This window comes from Anomaloglossus baeobatrachus, chromosome 5, assembly GCF_048569485.1.
Source record: "Anomaloglossus baeobatrachus isolate aAnoBae1 chromosome 5, aAnoBae1.hap1, whole genome shotgun sequence".
NCBI lineage: Eukaryota > Metazoa > Chordata > Amphibia > Anura > Aromobatidae > Anomaloglossus > Anomaloglossus baeobatrachus.
This window is the reverse complement of record NC_134357.1, coordinates 530,883,600-530,895,721: the sequence shown is the minus strand read 5'-3', so window position 1 is coordinate 530,895,721 and position 12,122 is coordinate 530,883,600. Positions and strand designations below refer to the sequence as shown.

The following is a 12,122-nucleotide window of genomic DNA, read 5'->3' as shown; positions in this document are numbered from 1 at the left end:
ATGACCTGCCCTCCTTATTTCTCAGCCACTGCGATCTTTCCTTTCCTACCTATAGTCTAAATATCCTATCTTTCAGTAGATCAAATGACGCTAATCCTGGAAAGTGCAGCCACTTGCTCCAGATCTCCTCATATTGAGTTCTTCTTCCCCTTTTAATATAAACATTTTTCTCCATATAAATAATATAATTCACTTTTTCAACAAATTCCTTACGTGTCGGTGCTTTTTCAGATAGCCAATACAAGGCAATTAGGTTCCTTGCTGCATACAACAATTGTGCCACTGCCAGTTTCTCTTGTTCATCCGCCCCCACTTCATCCACATACCCCAGCACACACACCAGCGGGTTTCTGGGTAGGTCCACTTGCATCACTGATTGAATTAAATTTAACACTGTGATCCAGAACCCTTGTAAACACGGGCATTCCCACAACATGTGCATGATCCCTGCTTCCTCCACAGTACATTTTGGACACTTGGAATCCGTTCTCACTCCCACTTTCTTCATCCACACGGAGGTTCTATATACTCTGTATATAACATATAATTGCGATAGCAGTTTTGCCTCGCTCAGAGATATTTTGATGACATATTGCAAAATAAACTCCCATTTCTCCTCCCCAATTTCTCCCAAATCTTCCACCCACCTTGCATATGCCCCAATTTGTTGCCCCCCAACAGACATGGACAGAAGTCCCCTGTAGACCATCAATATACATCCTTCTGTCCCTCCCTGCATCCCTAATATATTAATTACACTATCTGATTGTATAACAATTGGTGTTATTCTGTTCTGCGATTCAAATGCGTGACGTAGCTGCAGATATTGATAAAACATACTATGTCCCAGTGGGAAGTCTTTTAGGCTGCTTTAACACATCCAGTTTTTGCAGTGCGGCTCAATCCGGCTCAAAAACCTATGCAACGGATGCGGCGAAAAAAACGGATCCGTTGCATAAGTTTTTCCATGCGGCCCGTCCGTTTTTTGATGGATGTGGCTTGATACTGAGCATGCGCAGTGCAAAAAGCCGCATCAGGCGGCCGGATGAGGTTTTTGCCGCAGGACGCCGCATCCGGCGTCCATAGGCTTGCATTGTAAATCGCGCTGAATACGGCGCGATGCGGTGTTTTCACTGCACAAAAAAATGTGCCAGGCAAGTTCCATCCGGCCGCCACATGGGCTAAATATGCCGCATCCGCCAAAAAACGGACGCAACACAAGGGCATGCGGCACAATACGGCGCTAATGCAAGTCTATGCGGAAAAAATGCAACCGGCGGAAAAACCCCCCAGATGGGATGCATTCCATCTGTCTAGATTTTGGCGGTTGGTGACTGTTCACATTAAGTCATCAGGCCTTGTCCACAGGCTATTTACTTCATGCAGCATTTGCTTGGACCTGTCCCGCCCACAGCCATGACTCAGTCATGGGTACGGGATTGAAATAGACCAGGTAAGTGCTGCTAAGAGCAGTTCTACCATTCATATGTGAGGCCGTATGGCACATTTTATAAAAATATTTTAGTGTAGGACTGCCTCAAATGAGATTTGCCGTGACGTGGCCAAAAATCTCAAAATTTTTATAATAAGTACAGTTTGGAATTTTTAGTGCTGAAGTGCACATTTAGTGCTGGCTTTTTGTTTTTCTTTAATGCAAGTCTATGCGGAAAAAATGCAACCGGTGGGAAAAAAACCCAGTTGCGTTTTTTCTGCAAAGCGCCGTATTGTGCCGCTCAGCAAAAACCGGATGTGTGAAAGCAGCCTTAGCAGTACTTTAAAAGTCTTAAATATGTTTCCATCCATCACTTGAGAGGTCCCAGATACCAATTCTCCTCCATTGCCCAAATTCTTTAAGGGATAAAAATTCCGGAATGTTGGGGTTGTCCCACATGGGGGGTATATCTAGTGAACCTGGTTACCTGTCTCACCTGTTTGAACTTACCCCATACTTTATCTATCAACTGTATAGTAGGATATGATGCAGAATGTGGACCAAACTTTCCCGCCTCCAGACTTGCCAGCAGAGGACCTTTTCCGATCACATACTGTAGTATTTTTCCCGCCGAGGTCTCCAAACCTGTCACACCCCATTCCACCATGTGTTGACTCTGGGCAGCTAAGTAATAGCACCAAGGGTTAGGTAGAGCCAGTGCCCCTTCGTCTTTCGGTCTCTGTAAATATTCTAACCTCATCCGTGGGCGCTTCCTTCCCCAGATTAAGCCTCGAATAATAGAATTTATTTTATAAAACCTATTTTGTGGTAGCCACACTGGGGCGTTATGGAGCACATAGAGCAGTTGGGGCATTAGTATCATTTGAGCTAAGTTGACTCTCCCCACCACCATAAGGTACAGTTTGGACCAGGCCAGAATTTTTTGTTTGAACATAAGTAAAATGGGGGGTGAGATTAAGATGTTCATACTCAGTCAGTTTATTGGATATCATAATTCCCAGATATTTCAACTCTGACACCACCTGAACCGGAGCACAAGTCACCACCACATTGGAGGGCGTTTCATCTAGTGGCATCAAAACAGATTTGTCCCAATTTTTCATGAGCCCTGATATTCTTCCAAAGTTAGATATGACCCTCATTACCGCCTCCAAGGAACTCCCTGCATCTCACAGAGACAATAATAAATCGTCCGCATATAAGGCCACTTTCTTCTCCACACTCCCATGTCGGTAACCCACTACACCAGGATCCCGCCGCATCACCGCCGCCAGTGGTTCGATAGCGATAGCAAACAACAGGGGGGACAGTGGGCACCCCTGCCTTGTGCCGGAATAGAGAGAAAATCTATCTGACATGCTGCCATTCACCCTAATTCTTGCCGTAGGAGCAGAGTACAACAGCTGCACCCACCTAATATATACTTCCCCAAACCCCATTGATCGCATCGTAGCCCATAGGTACCCCCACTCTATACTGTCAAAAGCTTTGGCCGCGTCTAAGGAGAGAATATCCCGCCGCCCCTTATTTTCCGCCGGTATCTGCATATTCAGGTACAGTCTCCTAAGGTTAGTTGCCGTGGACTTGTTGGGCATAAACCCTGCTTGATCTGGGTGTATTAGGGATGTAATGACTTTGGTGAGCCTACTTGCAAGCATCTTAGCCAGGAGCTTTACATCTACCGTCAATAGTGAAATCGGTCTGTAAGAGGTTGGAAAACCCGGGTCTTTGCCTTCTTTAGGGAGTACCACAATTATTGCCTCCTGCGGCATCAGTTCTCCTCTCTCCAGACATGAATTATATACCTTAAGCAGCACTGGCAGTAAAACCTCCCTATGTTGCTTATATACTTTAGCCGGAAACCCATCTACCCCTGGTGCCTTATCGTTCGCCAAATCACTCAGAGCTAGCGCCAACTCCTCTAAGTCAAATGGCTCGTCTAGTAACTCTAGATTCCCTAGAGAGGAATGGCACCTGAGCTGTGCCTAGAAATTCATCCACCTCCCCCGCCTCCGGGTGCACCTTGACTGCGTATAGATCAGAATAGAATGTTTCTATTAGTTTTAGGATACCCGAGGTGTTCGTGACAACTGCCCCATCTACTGACTGTAACCGTACAATATATGTAGATTCCCTCTGTGCCGCAGCTATCACTGATAATAGGTGACCCGCCCGTTCTCCATTCTCAAAGGACTGCATGGTCTGGAACATTTTCTTTCCCTCCGCTGCCTTTATGGTCAATCTATTAACCATCTTTTGAGCTGCCTTCATCCTAGCTTTTGCCGCCGGCGTGGGGTTAGATATTAAAGCATCTTCTGCCGCCCCCAATTCCTGAAACGCAAGCTGATTCTGCCTTCTTGCCTCCGACTTTACCTTAGATATATCCCTTATATACAATCCCCTCAAGTACGCCTTCATTGCCTCCCAAACCATTTCAGTAGACGCTGATCCTTCATTGAACCTAAGGTATTCCCTTAAACCATCACTAATACCCCCCCTTCTTCCACTAATTGTAACCAAAAGGGATTTAATTTCCATAAGGGTCTATTTTGGTTTTGTTGTTCCCCAGGTCTATTTCTACACACAGGGGGCGAATGATCTGATACCGTCCTGGGGAAGTATTTAGTACCCACTACCAAACCTTGCATTGCTTCATTGCCCAAGGCCAGATCAATGCGCGAAAGGGATGAGAACGTAGCCGAATAACAGGAGTATTGATACACTTCCGGATGCCGAGTCCTCCAGAGGTCAATTCGCGCAGTTTCTTTAAGCAAATTACCGAATGGTGTACAGTTACCCCCCATTTTTGTACCTCATGTCTCCCTTTGTCCCAATGTGAATTTGGAATATTATTAAAATCTCCCATTATCATAAAGGGAACCCCCGGAAAGTCTGCCAATAAATTTATCAGACTGTGAAGTAGTTTGCTGCAATATGGCGGAGGTATATATAGGGATATCATTACTACGGCTCTTGTCCCCAGACTATAGGAAAGACATACATACCGCCCATCTTTATCCACAATGACCTTTAGAAATTCAAACAGTGTGCCTGAGCGGACTAGTATACTGGCCCCTCTGGAGTATGCAGAATATGTAGAATGATACCCACCCTGAGCCACCTTCTATCCAGTAGATGTAGCTTCTCCAGTATCATGCGTGTTTCCTGAAAGCAAATTAGGTCAGGTTTTTCTGCGCGTACAAATTGAAATACTGCTTGCCTTTTGATGCTAGAGGCTAAGCCCCTAACATTCCAACTAATTAGCTTAATGCATCCCGCCATATGATTAATTGAAAAATTCTCGCTCTCGCAGAGCTCCTTAATAGGCCAAATGAGACTGTCGACCGGCCCACCCTCCTCATACCCCCCCAATATAAACACCCCCCCAACAATAAACATAGTAACACATGGTTGCCACCAGTCCCCTTTGTATCAGGGACGGAGGGCATATGTTTGCCTTGGAAAGTCTGCCAGATACCGTGTCCATCTTTTGTCGCGTTTCCTCTTTTACGACGGACAGGGCCCAATCAACCATCAATAACACCAGAACCAGGACTTCCAGAAGGAGGGGCGGTACCCACCTGTTTGTCGTGCACGGTATCCGGCTGTCCATCTGATCAGTATTGCAGTCCTGCTATATTCTCGCAATGCCCCTTTTTTAATATTAAGGGGGAAGAATGAAAGCAAGTTATGGGAAAGAAGAAAAAAAAGAGAAATAAAAGGGGGAGGGGAAGTGGGTAAACAAAGAAGAGAAAGAGAAAAGTAGGATAAGAAGAAGAAAGAGGGTAGAATAAGAGGAGAGAGAGGGAAGGAAAATTAAAACATAAAACAAAAAAAAAAGGGGGGGGGGGATAAAAATTAAATTCAGTATTTATGCATTGCGAGTCCAGTATGAGTTGGAAAGTCCCTTTCCATAGCCAGGATTCCATTTCCTCTCATCCTCAGTGGTGTTTGCAGACCCCTTTCCTCTAGAGTCCATTAATGTAGATTTAAATTTAAATTGCCAGGGTAAACAAAAAAAAAATATATACATTTTTTTTTTCCTTTTTTTTTTTTTTTAAATTTTCAAACAGGAACTCCTCCCTGGCAACCATAACATATTATTCTTCCTCTACACCACTGCATGCGATGAAAGGTAGGGTTTCTACAAAAGTCAGTCTCCAGCTTCCCCTTCACGACCTTCCCGCCGCAAGCATTGTTCATTGCCATCCAGCCATCTTAGTGCTTCCTTAGGATCCAGGAAAAAGTGCACTGTTCCTCCCGCTACCACTATCAGTTGCGCCGGGTACATCATGGAGTATACCAGATTTAGTTGTCTCAGCCTTCTCTTGATGTCAATGAACTTGGCTCTTTGCTTTTGCACTTCTATGGAGTAGTCTGGAGAAATGGATATCTTGGAGCCATTGATGATCAAGTCCGGGTGTCCTCTGGCATGCTTCAGGATATTATCCTTGTCTCTGTAGTGCAGTATTTTGGCAAGGACAGGTCACGGTGGGTGTCCAGGAGGCAGGGGGCGGGTGGGAACCCTATGGGCTCTTTCCACTGCATATAGAGGGTTGAGATTCTCAGATCCAATTTTAGTTTTCAGCCATTCCTCAAAAAATTCAGTTGGGGATGTATCTTCCACTTTCTCTGGGCGCCAATTAATCTCAGGTTATTACATCTCGATCTATTTGCCAGGTCATCCGTTTTTGCTAGGAGTGCTGCTATTTGCTGTGCTTCACGCTGCCCGTCTCGGTCAAGATTCTGCCATGCGGTCCTCCATGATACTGACTCTCTGCTCAACTTCTCCTGTTCTCTCTTTCACTTCATGAAGCTTGTGCCGCATGGATGCCATGTCTTCTCTCAGGCTCCCCAGCTGCTGGGTCACCTCAGTAATAGATGCTCTGCACAGCATTACTGCTGTGTGGATGTCTCTCAGTGTGGGTTATTCAGGGATATTCTGTGTGCCTGTCAGCTCCCCTAGCTGTGCTGCCTGAGATCTGGGATCTATCTCTCCCATGCAGGCCTGAGCGCCCTCGCTGCTCTCACCACTTACACCTCCTTTACTCAGCACCATGCTGTCTGCAAGTCCCGGATTCATCTGCAGCTCACCTCTCACTGTCTCTCCGTAATGGCCACCGTTCTCCTGCCTGGCAAAACGCTCCAGGCGTGTTGCAGCCTGTCTTCTGATCTCCTCAGTGTCTGCACCATTATCTTTTCTCTGCTCCATGCTGCCCACGGCACTATCTTGATTCTGCTTCTCCACTTCTCCCACCGGCTTTTTCGGCCCCCTCCTTGTCATATCGGTGCCAGTAAGCACTGCAATCAGGTCAGGGGGGTCAGAGGGTCGTCCAGCTGCAGCCTGTGACTTCTGAAAGAGTGTTTTCGGACTTCTTCCCTAGGGATTTCCTAGATGCTTGGCAGGAGCTACAGGATCTGCTTCCACTCACATACTGAGCTAGGCCACGCCCCCCACCTTAACAAATCTTTTTACCCAAGGATCATCTGCTACCTTACCATCGAAGAGAACTACTTGAACTGAGATGTGGACTTTGAGAGTATTTAAACTTAGACCCATTTACAGACCCCTCTGAAGAAATTCCAGAATGACTAGCAAGGAAAGTGTATTACTTTCATGAGGATTTAACCCTGAAAAATGTAAACATTTTCTTCACACTCTTCCATAAATGTTAGTAGTAAATGTTAGTAGTAATCTTCTTTCCATCAGACTGGTGACAAGATTATTTGAAAACCCCCTGGCCTTTAAGAGTTGCTGCTCAAATGTCACATTGTCAAATGTTAGTTGCTCGGCCTGGGATGCAGGAATGGACCTTGGGAAAGTAAAGCTGGGGTCTCTGGAAGGACTCATGGGTTTCCCAACATTATCAAGCGTAGCCATGTGAACAAAGTCCTTCTGGGCCAAAAGGGTGCAATTAGAATTACTTCTGCCTGGACTGTCCAAATTTTCCTCATAACTATTGGAATTAAAGAGATGGGAGGGAAGGCATATGCCAACCTCTTGGGCCATTCCTGGAGCAGGACATCCACCGCCTTGGGAAATTCTCTTAGGTTCAGGGAAAAAAGTTTGACTTTTTTGTTTCACCATTTTGTGAACCGGTCCATCACTGGTATACCCAATCTTTGAGTAGTTTTCTACAATACTACAGGGTTTAGAGACCACTCGTCCTAATTTATCTGATAAATTAGGTAATCTGCTTTTAGATTTCCTTTCTCTTTTAGGAAATTTGCTGACAGAGACTGAAAAAGTCTTTCGAACACGGTCATTATCTCTTCTGCCTCTGACATGAGTCTTTTGGACCTTGTGCCTCCCTGCTTGTTCAAGTACGCTACTGCTGTACTGTTCTCTGATAACAAAGGTCTACAAAAAAATATTTTTTATAATAATCGCTGGTGACATTGTACTTTTCTGAATCATCTTTTTGTCCGGATTTCAAAAATATATATTGTTTTTCTGTAGAACGTATAGTTTCCACGGAGCAGCATCATTAGTATAAGGTATAGGAAATATACTGGCGACATTAAGAAAACAGTAATCTACATATCAAAAAAAAATGCTTCACCTTTCACAATAGTTTTTATTAAACCAAATTAATTTCACATGCAAAATAGAAAGCAAAATATGAGCAGAAATTAAAAAGTGCCTGACATTAAAATGTCGCTGATACAATTTTTCAAGGTTGTCCCTACATAACATCCAACAGTAATCTGCCATCACTGAGTCAGTCCAAAAACCCTGGTAGCAGTTGCCATTACTATAATGCACTGGTGAAACCGCTCGCCTTGTTCATCGCTTACATCCCCAAAATTTTGAGGGAAGAAATCTAAATGTGAATGCAAAAAGTGCATTTTCAGAGACATGCGACATCTAAGACACTAGTATGCATTTAGCAGTACCTCAACACCATTAACATATTCTGGAGATTTATTATTTCCTAAGACGTTTTCACAGATCCACTTGAAGCTTTTCCAAGATCTCAATTCCTTATCATTTAGAGTTCCTTCAAACACATCATCTCTCATAAGCTCTCTGATCTGAGGACCAACAAATACCCCTTCCTTCAGTTCTTCTGGTGAAATGCTGGAGAATTTCTCTGAAATGTACTGGAACCCTTGTGAATTTGTCTTTGCCATGGCTTTCACAAAGTTTTTAATCAATCCCAACTTTATAAAAAGAAAGATTTTTGTTGGAGCAACTAAAGGATTATGCTGAACATTGTCTCTACCTGGAGCATAGATGTTTCTCTGTCCCCAATCACAATGAACATAATGCTCTACTGTATTTCTACTGTCCCATAAACACAAGAAGCAACAATATTGTGTGAAACCTCCTTGCATTCCCATTAGCAGACCAATCACTTACAAATCTCCACAGATATTCCATTGATGATGCTTATATTGAATAGCATCCAAAACAACTGACAGATTTTCATAACTTTCCTTTAGATGACATGAGTCTGCAATAAGGATTGATGGTTTCATGTTTTCATTGTGAAGCAACACTGCTTTCAAACTTCTATGGGATGAGTCAATAAACAGTCGCCAATCTGCAACAAAATACTCGTGATTCAGTTTTTGAAAGAGGCCATTCACATTGTTACAGTACACCATTGGTCCATCAACTGTGAAAAATTGTGTTAAAGTGTTACTTCTGTTTCGGTAATAACACACATTGACATCATCATGAAGAAGATTCTTCTGTTTCAACCTAGATGCAAGAAGTTTAGCTTTATCTTTAAACAATAAAAGGTCTCTGATGAGAAAATTTATTCATGTTGAGTAAAGCATTCTGGCTGCTTGGCTGCTCCATCAGGTACCTACTCATCTTGACTTGAGGTCTCCATGTCTTCATCAGTAGCTTTAGCTCCATAGTCTTCACATTCTACTTCATTTTCATCCAGTCCAGAAAATGGTGGTACAGGAACTGGCAAGGTGCCTGCCCTCATGTGAAACTGTTCTAATCGCAGATTCAAGTTCAGGGTAATTAATCTTATGTTTGTTCTTTGTAGAAAAGCCCTTCAGTTTCACAAAACAAAAGTAGCAGTCATCATTTTGATTTTTGGGTTCTCTCCAAATCATGGGAACAGCAAAAGACATAGCCACTTTCCTCATATTCAACTAGTCACGAAGACCATTTGAACAACTTGAGCATATCACATGAGGGGCCCAGCATACATTGAAAATGCAGAAATAACGTAATAACAAAAATACTTCTAATCTCAGAAACTTTATGTGATAGAGCAAAACTAAGCATATTTTTGGAATCAGCACATCAAACTCCATAAAACAGGCATAATACCTTTGCTGATGATTTTTTTGTGTTGACCAGTGTAATACTTTTAAATGTTGACTTGACAAACTCAGTAGAGTTCCCAGGAGTGCTAGTTTTATAGCTGCCAAATCTCTTAGGTTTGATGATGCACCCTTCAAGATTTGTGGCCACTTTCCTTGAAGAATTCCACTTCCGTTGTGTGGGAACCCCAACCAAAAGGGATTGCATCTGTTTCTCGCACGATCACCTTGACGTACCTATATGTCAAAGGTCGAGAACCCTTTCCCGGCTAAGATGCATGGATACGTCAAAGCCAATGAAGGGGTAAAGAATGGGACTGAGTATTTATTAGCCACTGGTGTGGGTGGTACCATACTGTGTGGGGCATCTTGTAGTATCATACACTGTGTTGGGGATGGCAGTACTGTGGGAACATTATACTGGGTGTGGGGGGGGTGGCAGTACTGTGGGAACATTATACTGTGTGTGTAGGGATGGCGGTACTGAGGGAACATTATACTGTGTGTGGAGGGATGGCAGTACTGTGGGACAATTATACTATGAGGGGGGATGACGGTACTGTGGGAACATTATACTGTGTGGGGGGGGTGACGGTACTGTGTGAACATTGTACTGTGTGTAGGGGATGGCAGTACTGTGGGAACATTACACTGTGTGGAGGGATGGCAGTACTGTGGGAACATTATACTGTGTGTGGAGGGATGGTGGTAATGTGGGAACATTATATTGTGTGTGGAGGGATGGTGGTACTGTGGGAACATTATACTGTGTGTGGAGGGATGGTGGTACTGTGGGAACATTATTACTGTGTGTGGAGGGATGTCGGTACTGTGGGAACATTATACTGTGTGTGGTGGGATGGCGGTAATGTGGGAACATTATACTGTGTGGAGGGATGGCATTACTGTGCGAACATTATACTGTGTGTGGTGGGATGGCGGTACTGAGGGAACATTATACTGTGTGTGGGGGGGATGGCGGTACTGTGGGAACATTATACTGTGTGTGGAGGGATGGCGGTACTGTGGGAACATTATACTGTGTGTGGAGGGATGGCGGTACTGTGGGAAAATTATACTGTGTGTGGGGGGATCGTGGTACTGTAGGAACATTATATGGGTTGGGGATGGCGGTACTGTGGGAACATTATACTGGGTGTGGGGGGGGTGGCAGTACTGTGGGAACATTATACTGTGTGTGTAGGGATGGCGGTAGTGAGGGAACATTATACTGTGTGTGGAGGGATGGCAGTACTGTGGGAACATTATACTGTGTGTGGGGGGATGGCGGTACTGTGGGAAAATTATACTGTGTGTGGGGGGATGGCGGTACTGTGGGAACATTATACTGTGTGTGGAGGAATGGCGGTACTGTGGGAACATTATACTGTGTGTGGTGGGATGGCGGTACTGAGGGAACATTATACTGTGTGTGGTGGGATGGCGGTACTGAGGGAACATTATACTGTGTGTGGGGGGGATGGCGGTACTGTGGGAACATTATACTGTGTGTGGAGGGATGGCGGTACTGTGGGAAAATTATACTGTGTGTGGGGGGATCGTGGTACTGTGGGAACATTATATGGGTTGGGGATGGCGGTACTGTGGGAACATTATACTGGGTGTGGGGGGGTGGCAGTACTGTAGGAACATTATACTGTGTGTGTAGGGATGGCGGTACTGAGGGAACATTATACTGTGTGTGGAGGGATGGCAGTACTGTGGGAACATTATACTGTGTGTGGGGGGAGGCGGTACTGTGGGAAAATTATACTGTGTGTGGGGGGAGGCGGTGCTGTGGGAACATTATACTGTGTGTGGAGGAATGGCGGTACTGTGGGAACATTATACTGTGTGGGAGGATGGCGGTACTGAGGGAACATTATACTGTGTGTGTGGGGGATGGCGGTACTGTGGGAACATTATACTGTGTGTGGGGGGATGGCGGTACTGTGGGAACATTATACTGTGTGTGGGTGGATGGCGGTACTGTGGGAAAATTATACTGTGTGTGGGGGGATGGTAGTACTGTGGGAGCATTATACTGTGTGTGAAATTCAGTAAAAGGTCACTGTACGGTGTGAGCAAAATATGTTTCCATATTTGCTCTTTCACAGTTGGGTCGTCTGTATTTATCAGAGGGAAAGGAAGGAAAAAATGTGTAATACTAACAAAGTGACAAAAGAAAAGCACCAAAATAGTCTTAGAGCGGAAGGGGTTAAAGCACCCAGTAAAGGGGAAACTCCACATACCTCCACCTGAAGAGCCGCGCACACTAGAAGGTAGATGCTAGAATGTACGGGCTCCTTCCAGTTATGACGTAATGTGTCACGTGATAGGGGGCATGTTCAAAATGTAGCCGGAAGTTTACAGATGG

General features: G+C 44.6%; 1 protein-coding gene across 1 annotated transcript in view; it reads right to left on the bottom strand.

Moving 5' to 3' along the window:
• LOC142312167 (uncharacterized) overlaps positions 1-12,122 on the bottom strand; it is a 73,050-nt gene extending 60,928 nt beyond the window's left edge. The window contains exon 1 of the mRNA XM_075351070.1: positions 11,998-12,122. The gene's annotated coding sequence lies outside the window, so the exon portion shown is untranslated. The remainder of the gene's footprint in view (positions 1-11,997) is intronic.